Consider the following 17,332-nt stretch of genomic DNA (forward strand, 5'->3'; position numbering starts at 1 on the left):
CACAAAAAAACAACAACAACCCCACAACCTTTCCCGTAACTCCTCAGCCTATTGACTTATTCAACATATGTCCCTGTGCCTACTAGGTGCCAGGTACCCTTGCCGGCGCTGGATGGAGACTGGACAGTTGCTGCTCTCATGGAGCTAGTGTGGGACTCAGATAATCAGTATATAAACAATAAAAACTCCACTGCAGCTCTGTTGTTCAAGGCCAGGACATTTGGTGCCTTTGTTAGAAGACCTCCCATCAGCCTTCCTGTAGGCTGACATGGCCTTGGGGATAGAATGTGGGCTGGATCTCAGTCCCTTAGGCTTTCACAGGCTTACACAAAAGTCCTCAGCAGTCCCTCTACATTCCCCCTCCGCAGCCTCCTCCTCGGAGTAGCCTCTAATTACAGCCTTACTCCTTAGCCAGCAGCAATCTGGCCTCAGTTCCTACCACATGACCCCCATGCAAAAGCCAATGGGTGTCAGTTCTTAATCATGACCTTGGCTCTTAGACACTATTGTCCATTTCTCATCAGGTTCTGCCTTCTCTTGTTCACCTTCTATTTCTCTAACTGTCTTCTTTGCAAGTTCATGTTCCAAGCTTCTGATATCAACCCCCTTCTCTTGTCTTTTCACTTCATGTTCTCATGGAGCAATTGTACCCATTCCCACAGCTTCCACCACATCTCTCCAGTAATGAATTCCAAGTTGTTTTCAAATTGCCAGGCCCATATTCCCAAGACCTGGCTTCACGGGCACGCGACCCATGCAGTGGCACAGGACCCATGCTTAGGTGGGCCCTCATTTGAGAGCTCATACACTGGTTACCATATTCAAATTCTTAAAAATGTTATTTTTTTACTTGGAATGTGTGTTTTGTAAATCCATTAGTTTGCTAGTTCTGCCATAACAAAATACCATCGACTAGGAGGCTTGAACAACATACATTCATTTTCTCAGTTTTGGAGACTGGAAGGCCAAGATTAAGGTCCCAGCAGAGCTGTTTCCTCTGCGGGCCATAAGCGAAGGACCTGTTCCAGGTCTCTCTCCTCGGCGTGCAGATGGCTGTCCTCTTGCTGCCTCTCCACATGGTTGTCCTCTGCCCATGAGAGCTCCTGTATCTGTGTCCTAATCTCCTCTTTAAGGATATTGCTCAGATTGGATTAGGGCCCACCCACGTGTCCTGATCTAATCTTAATAACCTCTTTACGTAAAGGCCCTGTCTCCAAATACAGTCAGACTTGGAGGCACTAAGGATTAGGAGTTCAACACAGGAATTTGGGGAACACAATTCAACCCGTAATAGTAAGGGAAGTCGGGTGGGGCAATGGGGCATGCACTGAGGGCTTACAGTCTTGCTCACTATGGTCCAGTTTTCTGTTGCTTCCCTGGGACATGCTCTCATTTGCCAGTATTCTGCCTCCCGGCCTGCCGGCTGCCCAACTGTCCTCTCCTTCTGCCCTTAGGAGAATCCTGGTGCAGATGCTGCGAAGGTTGGGATGCAGCCATCCTTGCTGGATGTGACATTTCACATTTGGAGGTGATTTGGCAGGGCCATGTCTTGCACCTACTCCCAAGTATCCAGTGCACCCTGGCAGGTGTTGCAGTGCATTGGGGGTTACCTGTGGTCCATGGGTTGCCCAGTGGCTGTGGCCAGGGAAAATCTCTCCCACATCCTGGCCCTGGGTCAGTCAGCGCCTTTGAGATTTTGACTAAAATGATCAAACCTCTCCTGTGAAAAGTTGTCATTCATAATAACATCCATAATCGTATAAATTTTCAGAGGGTAATAGACTCCACAAAGCTCATTTACGGACCCTTTGTGGTTTGGCTCCGCTTACCTTTCCTGTCTCATCTCCATACCGCCCTCACCGTGCTGTGGCCTCCTGAATCATGATAGTTTTCTCTGAATGCATTGTTTTCTTTCATGCTTCCATGTCTTTTAATTTGATTTTTACTCTGCCTACCATTTGCTTTTCTTCACTATCATTATAACAGACTACTGTATCTCCTTCCAAGTTAAAATTACATTCCATCTTCTCAGTGAATCCTTAGTGCTATGTCCTACTTCCCCATCATCCAAGGTAAAACCAAGTGCTCTTCCAGGCCTCTATGCATCTCTTTTAAAAGATGCATAACATTGGAGTCTGATTATTTCCTAACTTGTTAGTCCCTTCTGCTAGATTGCAAGCAACTTTGCATGTAAGAACTATGGGTTTTTCCAAGCCTTATTGAGACACAATTGACATACATCACTGTAAAAGTCTAAGTTAGACAGCATAATGGTCTGACTTACACATGTTGTGAAATGATTACCACAGTAAGTTTAGTTAGCATCCATCACCTCACATATATACAATAAAAAGAAAAAAACAAAACAAGAAAAAAATGTTTTTTTCTTGGAAAGAGAACTCAGGATTTACTCTCTCAATAACTTTCCTATATATCACACAGCGGTGCTAGTTATAGTCATCACGTTGTACATTCCATCCCTAGGACTTACTTACCTTATAACTGGCAGCTTGTACCTTTTCACCACCTTCCTCAAATTCCCCAAGAACTGTGTTTTAATCATTGGTATTTTCACAATGGCTGGTGCAGGGCTGAACTCGGTACATTTAAATATTTGTTGAGAGCTCAGATGAATGCATGCATGACTGAATGATTGAACAAAGAGCCGCATGAGACTAGGGTGAAGAGCACGCACGGTGGAGTCAAATGGTCCTGGGGTTAAGTCCTGGCTCTATCGTTGACTAGTATGGTGATCTTGGGGGAATGACTCTTAAACCGCAGTTTTCCAATTTCAGAATGGGACAGATAGAACTTATCTCAATGTAAACCCGTTGTCAATTTCTATTGACAAACAACAACTCTAGCTACATACAGCTCAGTCCTATCACTAAATATCTCTGAGCATGAAAGCTATTTTGGAATGAAAAGACAAAATGAAGGGACAGTGAAGCTGTGTTGTTATAGATTAATTTATTAACAAAAATACTTCTTAAATGTCCACTGGGCGCACGGCACTAAGCTAAGACGTGTGGAGAAATTAAATATGAAGCTGGCTCTGACGAAATAGGAGGAGCCTGTTTTAGAGTGCCATGGAGAGGTATCAGATTTAGAGTAAGAGTGCGTTTGCAGCTGGGGCAGTGAGGAAGGGTTCCTGGAAAAAGAGGCCTTTGAGATGGACCTTGAAGGGAAGATAGGAAGATGCTGCTGGCACCAGGAAAGGGAAGAAGGAAACGGATGCAGCCGCGGGAAGGCAGATACCTAGGGGAGAAAGGGCGCTCTGCCGCCCTACTGACGAGGTTGCCCCCACTGGGTGCTGCAGGGTCAGCCTCTGAAGCTGGTGGTTAGTACAATGTGCCCTGTCCTCTGCCTCAGGAGCCACTGGCACTCTGCCCGAGACAGGCCCTGATTCTGACCGCTGAGGCAGGGACTGGCCTTTCAGCAGCAGCAGCTCTGTAGCTCTGCTCTCTCTTCTGTTTAAAGACAAAATTCCCATCTCCCACCCCTCTTCCCTTTGGCAAACATCAGCTTATTCTCTATATCTGTGGGTCTGTTTTGTTTATTTTTTAGTGTTTTTTTTTTTTTTAAGATTCCACATATAAGTGAAATCAAATGCTATTTGTCTTTCTCTGATTTATTTCGCTTAGCATAATGCCCTCCAGGTCTATCCATGTTGTCACAATGGCAAGATTTCATTCTTTTTACTCATGCTTTCATTCATTCTGTCACTCTGCTCTCTCTGACCAGCTTCACGTGCCCTGCTGACCTACCATCCAGACTCCACTCCATGGTGATGGATTACATTCAGATGAACGGAATATGCAATTGGAGTATTAGGGAAGGACTAATGAGTCTCATCACAGATGGTCAAATGATTTCATCTAGAACTAAACTGCCTGTGAATGAGGCTGAGGTGTTTGCACACAGCTGTACAGATGGTTTGCAAACTACTTCATTTTACATGTAATGATGACACAGATCTTTCACACACACACACACACACACACACAACACACACATATATATATAAATGAATACAATGTCATCTCCAGGAATCCTTTTCTGCCCCAGGAGACTGAGTGAATCACACCATTAATAGCCGCCTGGGTGCTGCTTTTGCTGTATTTTCCCCACCGCAATATGGTCTGCTTAAGCCAGGGTCTGGGGCCCAGGCTTGCTGAGCTTGAAGGCAAGCTCCTCCATTTACTAACATGTGACCTTGCACAATTCTTTTAGCCTCTCCAAACTATAGTTTCCTCATCTGTGAAATGGAAATGGTGATAATATTGCCTGACACAGTGCCCATGAGTAGTGAAAGAAATGTCCTGTGCAATAAAGAACAGCTCAGGGGCGGAACCCTTTCTCCCCAGTACCAGAGGGACTTGCACGCTCATCTTCAGTTGTTGACTCAAAAGCCCCCTTCCCTGGGAGGCCACCTCAGCAACCTGATTTAAAGCGGCTCCCACAACATCCACATTCTCTACCCGCTGCCTGCGTTATTTTCCCCTACAGCACTTGGGGCTGTTTCACACACTACATATTTTACTTATTCGTTATGTTTATTCCTGTCTCTCCCCTAGAATAACGCTCCAGGAGGCTGTATCCCGAGGACCTAGATCCGTGTCTGGCATGGAAGATGGACTCAGTAAATAGTGACTGGGAGTGAGGAGTGAGCCATGTCTGCTAACTTGATGTACTTCCTGCCCCCTCCTATCCTGGGGCCCTGCTTGGGGGGCATTTGACACCTGCATGTACCAGGCAGCAGGAGGAGAACGAAAACCGAGGTAGTAATGCAAGTACCACATGACGGAGGACCCTGCCCTTAACTGAACTTGCACCCCATGCTAAGGATTTTTTCATAAATCTTATTCATGCTGGCCCCCTCCCTCTCGCTCACCTCCGTTATTCAAAGTTGGCCCAAGAGACCCACTGAAGAGCCAGGTGGTAAAGAATAGTCTCAGATTTCTGTTCCTTTCTAACCAGCAGGGTCTGGTAAGACTGAGTGTGAGGGCGGCTGGAGCAGGAGCGGGCTCTGCGTAGCTCACCTCTTCTTGGCCTCGGCGCCCTGGGCTGGGGAGGCGGCTCCGGCACCCTGCGCAGCCTCGGCGGGTCGGGAGCGCGCGTCCCCGCCCGGTGCAGTGCACCGCAGCGCCCGAGGGATTCGCCCAGCCCAAGGCAGCCGGGCAGCCCGGGCAGCTGCGGGTGGAGGAGGAGGAGGAGAAGGAGGAGGAAGAGGAGGAGGAGAAAGCAGCGAGGCAGCGCTCACGCACCTCCGAGCAGCTGCGCCGGCGGCCCGGGGCGCACCATCCGGTAACCGAGGAAGGGAGGGGGTGCCCTGGGACGCGCCACCTGGGGCTCAGAGTGGAGTGCTTGAGGTTCCGGCGAAGGCAGTCGGCTGGATGTGGTTTGGGGGTGGTTTTTAGTTTGGGATTTTGGGGGGAGGATGGGAGTGGGAAGCGGAGAGCCGGGGTTTGAGGGTGCCCAGAGGGGAAGTGGGGCCTAAGTTTAAAACGTTCCCCACCGCCCGCTGCTGTGAATTTCCCGCCGGAGGGCTTAGAGCAGGCTGTTTTCTCCTCTTTGCTAAGGGTCACACCTTCTCCAGAAGGTGAGAAAACTTTCTGCTCCCCGCCTGCCTCACTCCGTCATGTCCCGCAACCGCCAGACCTTCTGGGCGCAGGGTTCTTGCGGGCTCCAGCGAAACGCGCGGTCTGCTGGCCGGGCGCGTGCCCCCGCAGTGGGCAGGGTTCTCCGACTGAACCCTGCTTGACAGGGAATTCATTTTGCTTGCACCGGAGAGCTCGCCCGCAGGCCGTGTTACCGATTAGAGAGAAATATCGGGTTCATTTTCCTCCCGGTGCCATCCTTTCTGCGTAATCAATTACGGAAGACAAGAGTCGCCCGGTTGGAAACTTGTTTGGAGGCTTTGAGGTTTCCACAGCAAAGGAAACACGAAGAATCCAACCTTACCTGGGATTTAATCCCAAGGCAACCGAACACTGCACAGTGTTCTGAAGGCGAAGGGAGCTGTGGGCGCGTGTCTGGGCTACTCCGAGGAAGGGAAGGGAACTCCTGTGCGTACATTAATTCTTACCAGTTAAATGCGTTTCCCAGCTGAATCCCCCAGTTACGAGTAGGGTCTGGAAAGGAGGGCTGTGAGCCAGGTGCTCCTCAGGTCCCTCACCTGGGGCGCATCACCGAGGATGAGTTCCGGAAAGCAAGAGGCCCCCCTGAGCTGGGGTATCCGCGCACAACAGACAGTATTGTTCTGAGCAGCAAGATCCTTCAGCGTTTATGGAAGACGAGGTGGTATTAACAGGCAACAGGAGAAAGAGTAGCTTCTGTCGATTTCTTTTCAACTTGGGAGGGCCAGCCCAAATCCTGCAGGTGGGCTGCATTGTTCAAGGCCCAGGTAACAGGCATTCTAGCCCGTGAGAGCCTTCGCAGTAACCTTGGAGCAGGCTTGCGAGATGGGAGCAGAACCGGGGGACTTTTCAAAAGGGGGAAACATGAAATCTTGGCAGCATTCCAAAGTAAATCCTTAAAGAAGATAGCTGGAGACCACCTCGGGAAGAATTTATGAAGACAATTTATGCCAAAGTAACTTCGTCCTCTTTTCCAGCAACCAGCTGGTCGGTAGCTAGGGACGGTCATAGCCATTGCTTTTCACATGTGGGTCCTGACTCACTGGGGTAATGACATTCGTGTAGTGAGTCACACCAGCATTTTTTAAAACATGAAGTCATTAGAAGGGAAGAGAAAACATCAGAGTGCATTGTATGTGTGCAAAGCTAAGTATTGTTTTATGAATCACCTTGTGTGTTAATTCTTTTGTTATTATTATTTTTAACCAAAGGCCCCAGGGATAGGGGACCAAGGGAGTGGGGAGGGAGGAAGTGAGACCTCAGCCCCACAACCCCTCCCTGTGTGTGTTTATCCTGCTGCCACTGCTTGGGTCTGCATACTTATCCCCGTTTCCCGTTCATCTTCCCAGGCTAACCGCACTCTGCCCACAGTGGGGGTCACCATCTTTTATCTTGCAAATGATATCATCAGCACATTCTGGAAAATGTAACCTTCTTCCTCCCCATTTCTCTAGGCCCCCAGATGTGGAGGTATTTTGCCAATCAGAATTGATCTCTTATTCCTTTAGTAGAGGCCTGGTGCACGAAATTCATGCACGGAGGGGGGTTGTCCCTCAGCTAAGCCTGTACCCTCTCCAATATGGGACCCCTTGAGGGATGTCCGACTGCCCGTCTGGGATCGGGCCTAAACAGGCAGTCGGACATCCCTCTCACAATCCGGGACTGCTGGCTCCCAACTGCTTGCCTGTCTGCCTTCCTGATTGCCCCTAACCGCTTCTGCCTGCCAGCCTGATCACCCCCTAACCACTCTGCTGCCAGCCTGTTTGCCCCCAACTTCCCTCCTCTGCCGGCCTGGTCACCCCTAACTGCCCTCTCCTGCAGGGTTGATCACCTCCAACTGCCCTCCCTTGCAGGCTTGGTCCCTCTCAACTGCCCTCCCTTGCAGGCCGGGTGCCTTCCAACTGCCCTCTCCTGCTGGCCATCTTGTGGTGGCCATCTTGTGTCCACATGGGGGCAGGATCTTTGACCACATGGGGGCAGCTATATTGTGTGTTGCAGTGATGATCAATCTGAATATTACTCTTTTATTAGATAGGATAGAGGCCTGGTACAGGGGTGGGGGCCAGCTGGTTTGCCCTGAAGGGCGTCCCGGATCAGGTGGGGGTTCCCCTGGGGTGTGGGGTGGCCTGAGCGAGGGGCCTGTGGTGGTTTGCAGGCCGGTCACGCCCCCTGGCAACCCAAGCAGAGGCCCTGGTATCTGGAATTTATTTTCCTTCTACAATTGAAACTTTGTAGCCTGGAGCGGAGCCAAGCCTGGGGCTCCATCCGAGGCAGGCAGCCATTTGTGTTGGGGTTATAATTGAAACTTTGTTGCCTTAAGCGGTTGGGCCCGGCCAGGGTGTGCAGAAAGCTTTGTTTCCCCTGTTGCCGGTGGCAACCCTGGCCTGCTCTCTCAAGCTCCATTCCGCCGCCATTTGTTTGAATTTGTTTACCTTCTATAATTGAAACTTTGTAGCTTGAGTGGAGGCTTAGGCCTGGCAAGGGCAGGCAGAAAGTTTGGCTTCCTCTGTTACCTAGGAAACCTTGCTCTCTGTGGCTGTAGCCATCTTGGTTTGGGTTAATTTGCATACTTGCTCTGATTGGATGGTGGGCGTGGCTTGTGGGTGTGTCGGAGGTATGGTCAATTTGCATATTTGTCTATTATTAGATAGGATTTTTAACCTGTTACTGTAAGGGTGTGATAGCAACTTAGCTAGGTTCTTTCTAATACATGGTAGGTCGGTCCCCTGGTCCCCTTTGGTCCTCACAGCTGGGTGGCTGTTGTTATTTACATTTCACAGAGGTTCCCGAAGTAAGGAACCTATAAAGTCATTGACCCCCCCTCCCCATCATGGACAATCTCAAGTGTGTCCTGCTTTTGCAGAGGCATGTGACAAAGTCTTATACTGTCCCTAAGGATGAGGAGGGGGAAGAGTGGACATACAGGAAGTCTGTGCTTCTCCTTGCACCTCTTAGCAACTACAAATCTAGGAGGGTACTCCAATGAGACTCATTTTACATCTAGATAAGAGATACTAATACTACAATGTTGAGCTCACATTAGGGTTGAAGGTCTAGTTCCACATTTAGGTTCAAAGAGTCAATGGGGGTTGAGGGGCTGGGTGGAAAGGGTGATGGGATTAAGAAGGAAAACAACAACACATAGACATGAACAACAGTTATAGTGATTGCCAGAGTGAAAGGAGGGTCGGGGGAGATGGAAGAGGGCAAAGGGAGGCTAACTGGTGGTGGAAAGAGACTTGACTTTGGGTGGTGAGTGCACGATGCAGTATGCAGGTGATGTGTGATAGAGTTGTATACTTGAAATCTGTATGGTTTTTAAAAAGATTGTTACTGCTTTCAGAGAGGAAGGGAGAGGGAGAGAGAGATAGAAACATTAATGATGAGAGAGAATCATTGATCGGCTGCCTCCTGCACACTCCCTACTGGGAATCAAGCCTGCAAACTGGGCATGTGCCCTGACCTGGAATCAAACCATGACCTCCTGGTTCACAGGTTGATGCTCAACCACTGAGCCACACTGACCAGGCGAAACCTATATGGTTTTATTGACCAGTGTCACCCCAATAGATTTAATTTAAAAAATATATTTTTAAGTAAAGGAAGGAGTGGCCCTGGTGAGTAGCACTTCATGTGAGAGAGAAACCCTGGGTGTTTCAATGGCCCACCAAGTTCTGAATGAACTACACATAGTGTGAAGTAGCTGCTCCGTAGCAGACAGGGGTTGCGGTGATAAGGGCAGGCCTTTTAATAGACATTTATATGGAGCTCATTATATGCCAGGCACAGCTATGAGTGTTTCACAATTTTATCTCAATCCCTGTAACAATCCCATGAGTACGGAATATGATTGGCACCATTCCCATTTATCAGATGAGAAGGCTAGGCACAGAGAGATTGAGTAATTTGCATAAGATTATGTAACTAGTAAGCAGTAGAGCTAGGATCAGAACATTAGAACCTGAGCCCTTCACCACTGTCATCTACCCCCAGCCTGTGGCATTTGGATCAAAGGAGCCCAGGCCCACTCTACTCAGTGACCATTCTGGGTGGCCCCTTTGTAGAGGACAGGGACCAGGCTCAGGGCATCCAGAGGAAGGGGTCCTGGATGACGAGGGTCTGACTACCAGGCCACGTGAGGAACAGGGAGCATTTAACTGTGCAGAAAGGAGCCTTGGCCGGTGACGAGGCCAGTCCTCAGACACTTGAGAAAGAGGAAGTAGAAACAAATCAAAGCCCACGCTGGGCGATCTTCTGTCAGGACTGGGAGAGGATTCCAAACTGCGTGAGGATTTTATGTTGAATCTGATGTTTCTGAATGCCCCTTTCAATACTCAAGTGCCTCAGTGTAAGAGATATATGACAAAAGTGAACTTTAAAAATAATTGGAAATTAACAGGCTATTCTAAATATTTGTGTTTATAAAAAAATAGGATACTAAATCAAAGTTTTGACTGAGACACTCAAGTTAAGTGAAATTGGAAAGGAAAGTACCAGACCACCAAGTAGAAATTTCAGTGTAAATATTTGAGAACTTTTTCATAACTCCCAAACCATTGGTCATTTCAAGAATATGAGGATTAAGAGAGGATTTCTTCAAAGGGATCTGTTGTTCCTTCCTTTATTCCAAACCTAATGTGTGTGTGTGTGTGGGGGGGGGGTGGCTATTGTGGGACCACTAGTTGAGCTGTACATGTGTTTCCTGCATTGGATCTCACGTGGTGGCCTGGCTGCAGGATCACCTCCTTCCCCAGAGTTTGTTGGGATAAAGGATGCTGAGGATGTCCTGGGGACCAGGTGGGGGGCCATGTGGGAGAGGGAGCTAGCCCTGGGCCACTCTAAATTCAGCCCAAGAGCAAGGGCACCCCAGCAGCTAGAGTTTCCAGAAATCTAGAAGCTAAGGTAGGAGTGAGTAGTCAGTTGAAGGACAATGAATATCACTAAAGCACCCATAAATAGTGTGAAGACAGTTATATACAGTCTTGTCTGCTTGCTTTGATCTCAGAGGGGTGAGAAGCTGCAGCAGTTGGGCATAGGTGGAGATAGAGAACAGAGGTTAACTGTCCCCCAAACCCTGCAGCGGACCAGCTGCTGCAGGACCTAGCTGGCATTGGGCAGGATTTAGTGTTATAACGAGGTTGAAGTTTCTTTTATTTCCAGACTGCACAATTTAGTTCTTTGGGGAATTTGAAGTGGTTGCTTGAGCGGAAAAGTCATGGGACCTGCGCAAGTGTTCATCTGAGGGCAGGGAGGATGAATCCAAGGATGCATTTTAAGGGGCAGTGGAAGAGAAAAATGAAATTATTGATTCAGTCCCACACATGTGCCAGCTCTGAGTATGGATTATACATGCTTCAGTTGAAAGAGTAAAGAGTAGCCCGGCTGGTGTTTCTCAGTGGTTGAGTCTCGACTTATGGACCAGGAGGTCAAGGTTCAATTCCCAGTCAGGGCACATGCCTGGGTTGCAGGCTCGGTCCCGGAGGGGGGCGTGCAGGAGGCAGCTGATCCAATGAATCTCTCTCATCATTGATGTTTTTTATCTTTCTCTCCCTCTCCCTTCCTCTCTGAAATCAATAAAAAATATATTTAAAAAAAAAGAAATAGTAAAGAGTAGCAGTGTGTTTGCTGGATGTTACGTGTACTTCAGACGGTGGAAGATTGAGAGGTAGGGGCATTTAGAGTGCAAGGGGTCAGGCTTCAGAAGACCGGCTCATTAGATAAAGGCACAGTAAATGCTTGAAAGAAAATACCCCATAAAATTACCAGGGTTCTCAAGTGGACATCGGTCTGTTGTTCATGATTGAAAACTTTCTCACACGATTATCATCTTCCCCAAAGTCATAGCTTATCTTCAGACATTCCCATAGCAAGCAATCGGAATAGAAGTTGTTGTTGTTTTTTCATGGTGAGTCCAGGCTTATCGGACATGTTCAAGGTTTGCTTACTTTGGAGACCAGCTTTTAGACATTGGTCATGTTGTTTTTGGCTTATTTCAGGGTGCAAAGTGATTTTTCCCCTTGACTGAAGTATGAGAAGTGCTTAGTCTTGTTGGACAGAGAGGAAAATGTGCACTTTTGCTGCTTCTTCCTTGCAAATGTGATTCTTCAAACCATTATGGTGAAGTAAAAAAAAAAGGCAGAAATTGAGAATGTATGAGATGCTAATGTTAGGGATGTTAAAATCTGGCTTTAATTGCTGCTTGTATTTGTTTCCCCAAGATCTATGCAATTTTCGCCTGACTAGAGAACACAAGTAAATTTAATGACCCTTCAAGGGAAAATATAAGCTTCAAATAATGATTCTCCTCCAAGGTGCCTTTGTTTTCCTCGTGCATGGCCTTGCGAACAGCAAAAAACACCAGCTGAAGGCAAAGGCAGGGCAGGCTGAGGGGGCAGCTTCCTGTGGGTTGGCTCTGAAGTTGCCTGGTTGATAAAGAAGAAAAATTAGGAGATGATGAGCGTGGATAAGTGGTTGTCAACATAACCTCTTTCTGCTAACCTCTGTGTAGATTTTCCCAGAAAATGTAATTCTATCTGAGGGGAAAAAAAAAAAAAAGGAAATAAATAATTATAAGATGAAGATCTGGAAATGGTATCATGTAAACCTACATCTGTTCCTGATAGAGCCTCTAAATTTTCCACTAAATGACCCCAGCAGGAGAGGAGAGGGCACCTGTGCTTCTGAGAGTCCGAAGCAGAGGCCAAGCCTCCCAGAAGCAAGTGTACGAGGATGTTTATCTGGAATATTCATTCGATCTTTGCAGTTTGCTCTGTAACACAGCTGAACTGATTTAATAAAAAAAAACAATCCTCCAAGTCTTCTCTTAAAATCGATGCTCCAGGAGAACATGCCAGATATGCTCGAGGCTTTGGGGTTTATTTGGCATCCTGAGTCCTAGGCAAGCAGATGGGGGGACCTACTTTCTGCCCCTCACTTTGTAAGGCCCCCTCTGGCTCCCTCCTGGCCGGACCCCTTCACGCACACTGAGGAGTCCCGGGGTGCCTGGCGCCTGACTGCTTTCACTCTGCCACGCTCTGGTTTTCTTGTCATCGGGGCTTCGGCAGCAGTGGGTGGAGTAGGTGGAGAAGCTGTGCATCCCAGACCCCGGAGGATAAGATGATCATCAGAAAGTGTAGCTTTCCTGCTGCTCTGTCTCCAGCTCTTAAACAAATCAGCACTTTGATTTAAATTTCCTTTTCTGTGGAATAGAGATAGAAATACCCAATTTCTCTCCTTTTAGCCTGGTTGTCAAAAGAATGATTCCGCTCTGGGCTGTGAAGAACAGGGCGTGCTGCTTGGAGACAGACACCATGAGCAATAACTACGAAGCAGGCTTGTTTGCCAACTCATCCTCTAAGCATTCAAGAGACTGCGGTCTCACTCGCCTGAGTCTTATTGTTCCAGGAATTTCAAAAAACTACACTAATTAAAATGGAAAGGGTGTTTTAATGTTTCCCCAGTATCATTAAAACGGTAATGCACCTGGCTGTGTAATATAGCAGCTATGCACATCCCTCCGAAGGTTCAGTGAGAGGCAAAGTCAGATCCTTAGGCAGTCGGATTTATAGTCTCTCCTTATTAAAACGATTCCGGTAACCTGTGCGATGGGCTTTCAGAGAAGGGAGAGGGTCCTCGTGGGCTGAGATACTTGAACAGGACCCCTTGGGGCAAGTGGTGACTGAGCCCTACCCTCAAAGGTAGATAGGAATCTGGAGAGGAAAAGGATGCCAGTCCAGGCTGGCAGGTGGAATAGAGTGGACAAGGCTCAGAGGACCATCTGTGAGGTCCCCTCCCAGGATCATATGCCATAATGAGCCCTCCCTTTGTACCTGTTGTCTGTTTGTGTCATCAGGCTTTTGTGTTGCACCTTAACCTGTGTGTGTGTGTGTGTGTGTGTGTGTGTGTGTGTGTGTGTGTGTGTGAAGCCTGAATTCTTTGGGGTTACAGGCCTTTACTTTTCAACTTCCATTAAATGTTTTATAGTTGAGCTCACAATGTTTAGAATATTTTTGTTGGGCTGAATTAACTTATACTAATCTTAGCAACGCTTAAAACCAGTGCTCTTTTTCCTTGAAATACATGTCGATGAGAACGTAATAAACGTATTTGTTGAAGATGGCATATGCTGGGGTGGATTAATGGAATTTTGAAAATGGTGTTCTTACCAAAAATATATTTGTTGTTTAGTTATAGTAAAGACTGATTGGTATAAAGGAAGTCATTTTATAATGGACTCTCTAGGACAGTTTATAGAATCACCTTATCAAAAAGAACATTGTTATTTTAAAAATTAATTCTAGCAGCTATATTACTTTCCCAGGGCTGCCATAATAAAATACCAAAGACCGAGTGGCTTAAACAACAGAAATTTATTTTCTCAGAGGACCGTGGCGGCCTTCAGCACCAATACTCTCCCTGACTTGGAGACGGGTGCGTCCTTGCAGCCTAGGCAGAGTACTGCTTTTCTGGGGAGAGGAAGCACCACAAGAGCTCTTGGAAAGAGCAAAGCTGGATCCTTGAAGGCTGGCCATGGAGGGAGGCCCCACCGGGGAGGGGTGTCTGGCTGTCCCAGCACCATTTTTTCTCACCTGGGGTGGTCCTTTGCTTTGAGGAGCTCTCAGTTACACCCCTTCCCAGTACATTGGTCAAAAAGTACTGGTTTTTAAATTATGTTCCCTATTTAAAACAATTTTTAGAACTTTTAAAATATGGATACTATAAAATTTACCATTTTTAAGTGTGCCAGTCGGTGGCATTAAGTACATTCACTTCGTTGTCCAACCATCACCACTATCCATCTCCAGAACTTGTTCCCTACCCCAGCCTGAAACTCTGAACCATCAAACACTAATGCCCCATTGCCCTCCCCCCTCGCCCTTGACAACCACCACTCTACTCTCTGTCTTTATGTAATTTGAATAGTCTAGGTGCATCATTTCAGTAGAATCATGTAATATTTGCCCTTGTGGGTCTGGCTTATTGACTTAGCATAATGTTTTGAAGGTTCACCCATGTTGTAGCATATGCCAGAATTTCCTCTTTCTAAGGCTGAATACTATTCTGTTGCACTTACATACTACGTTTTGTTTATTCATTCCTTTGCCAGTGTACCTTTGGATTGCTTCCACCTTTTAGCTATTGTGAGTAATGTTGTTGTGGAGATTGTACAATAACTATTGGAGTCTCTCCTTTAATTTTTTCCCTTTAGGTGTATACCCAGAGTTGGAATTGATGGGTCATAAGATATTCCATGTTTAAATTTTTGAGTAACTGCTCTACGGTCTCTCATAGCAGCTGTACCATTTTACATTCCCACCAGCAACACATAAAGGTTTCGATTTCTTACATCCTTGCTGACACTTACTGTTTTCTGTTTTTTAGAATTTTATTTTAAATAACAGCCATCCTAATGGGTATGAGTTATCTCACTGTGAAGCACTGGTTTTTGATAGTTGGTCATTGACTCAACTCTAGCGCTTTTAAACATCCGTTCACTGAAGATTCAGGAATAGAGCAAACATAAATAGACAATATTGGGAGTCCAGAAAACCTAGCTATGTTAGAGTGGTCAACTTGAGATTCCAGTGGTGTCCTCAACATGCCTAGAATTTTTTGAAGTCCAGACCAAGAAAAGCAAGATCCAGAAAAAGGCAGGCGTTAATTAACCCTGTGACATTTCTGTGGTGGGGACCCCAGCCCCACGGTTGGAATGGCCTCACTTTGTGGCTGCAACAGGACATCTGTGTGGGGATATGAGACAGACAGCACAGCATCCTGGCACGCATGTAATGGGGTAGCTGAGGAGAGCCCTGTTCTATTACATAGCTCCTTTGCCGGAATTCCACTTTCACCAGCTACTCTTCCGATCTTAAATTTTATTTCCTAGACTGTGTAAAATATGCTCTGGTCCACTTGGGCATTTTATTCCTTATTGTAATTCAACAAATTGATGCTCTGGTTGTAAATCGTTCTGCTATGCTTGGTCAGTGTGACTCAGTTCATGCGGGCTTTCTCACATATGGGGGCTGTGAAAACCCAGCTTCCTAAATCCGCAGGGCAGAGCTGAGGTGTGGCCACTGCGGGCAGTGCGCCTGCCACCCCCACACATATCTCAGAGTCATGCCTCATCTCATCAAGTCCCAGGAAATCCTTTCCCGATGGAGGTTTTACAGTGTGTTTTCTCTTTGTGGGCAACTGAAGCCTCTGATAGAATGGGAGAACTCTGTCTCAGGTTCAGGGTTGGGAAAGAGAGTGAAAGAAGATAACGTTGTGGCTTCTCCACATGATAAGAAATTGGTTCAATAAGTATTTATTGCTCATGTGCTGGGAGCCAGGCCTTGTGTGGATTGCTGGGAATACTGCAGTGAACAAGCAGGGAGGCCCTGCCCTGATGGTGCTTATGGCAAAGAGTCAGGAGGACAGAGGAGGCCGCTAGAGGACTGGTCTGTGCAGTCCTAGCATAGCCTGTACCACGGGGCATATTGCAAAGATCTGTTACTGTCTCCAAACATCTCCAGAGGCTCAAGGGACAGTCATGGTGTTCCAGCCGCTGGTTGTTCATGCAATAATCATTGGCTGGACTGAGCCAGGGTGTGGGACAAGCCAGGAAATACTAACTTTAAAAATTACTTTCTGGCCTATTGACTACCATATAGGTCCCCAGGGCATTATTGGAGGAGGCGAGTTTAGGAGTCTCAACCCCTTACTCTCTCCGTTGCACAGCTGGTGGAGGAAGGAGTCCCACTCATTAATTGTCTCTCCATTTCAGGTGTTGGATGGATATCTAGCTCCATGAAACATTGAGTCCTTTTTCTGGTTTTGGAAGTTGTCCTTCTATTGGCATTGATTCTGATTTTAAGACAGAGAAATTCTTCAGGCTTGGGAACACTTCTTGTTCCATATTTAGCTCCTAGAACAAGAAGCTGCTGTGCAGTGAAGTGGGAATAGACAGGAACATGCACCCACAATTTCTTGGCCAGCTGTCAACCACCATGTTTTTGAGGCCTGCTGGGTAACTGAGTGCCTTCTCGGAGATATCAGGGAGTGGCATGAAAAAGTTGATAGTGTAGAGCAAGCATGTCAAACTCGCGGCTTGCAGGCCATAGGCCTCGTTTGAATAAACTCGCGAGCCGCGAGTGTAGAGAAATTTGGGGAGTATGTCCATTTGCAAGGGGAGAAGGAACCCAGTGTGTTAGTAGCCAGAGTGTCAGACCTCAAAAATAAGATGCATGCTCAAGTCTAAGATAGTTGTCAGGAGGAGGAGAAGACTCTAGGGTCCCAGATGCCTGACCTCTTTAATTGGTGGAAGTAAAAGTGCACACCCGTGAAAGGAGTTTCTGACTTAAAGTGGATTCACAGAAAAGGGATGTGCAAACTTGAGAACTGAAGTGAAAAGAGCAAGAAGAAGGTGGTGGTTCACAGGGAATCTATAAAAAGAAGTAAGCTGGGGAAGAAGATCGTGTTAGCATTTTTAAAGCACTGCCCTGAGAGGAGATTACAAAGGCTCCGATATTAGAGGCTCAGGCATGGTTCTTTGCTGGGATGCGTTTGAAAGATGAGACACAGGGCCGGAGACCAGGATACCAGGACACAGGCTTTATCGGAGGAGAAGACCCCTGCCGGGCTACCTTCCAAGGAGAAAGAGCACACATGCCGGGGTGAACATGCCTTTTGAGGGGAGGAAAAGGAAGGGA

The 17,332-nt window shown here is 47.1% G+C and overlaps 1 protein-coding gene across 1 annotated transcript in view; it reads left to right on the forward strand.

Moving 5' to 3' along the window:
* The first annotated feature begins 5,244 nt into the window (after positions 1-5,244).
* The window catches only part of MRAP2 (melanocortin 2 receptor accessory protein 2), a 35,961-nt gene continuing 23,873 nt past the window's right edge, over positions 5,245-17,332 (forward strand). The window contains exon 1 of the mRNA XM_028129015.2: positions 5,245-5,307. The gene's annotated coding sequence lies outside the window, so the exon portion shown is untranslated. The remainder of the gene's footprint in view (positions 5,308-17,332) is intronic.

The sequence above is a fragment of the Eptesicus fuscus genome, chromosome 10, assembly GCF_027574615.1.
Source record: "Eptesicus fuscus isolate TK198812 chromosome 10, DD_ASM_mEF_20220401, whole genome shotgun sequence".
NCBI lineage: Eukaryota > Metazoa > Chordata > Mammalia > Chiroptera > Vespertilionidae > Eptesicus > Eptesicus fuscus.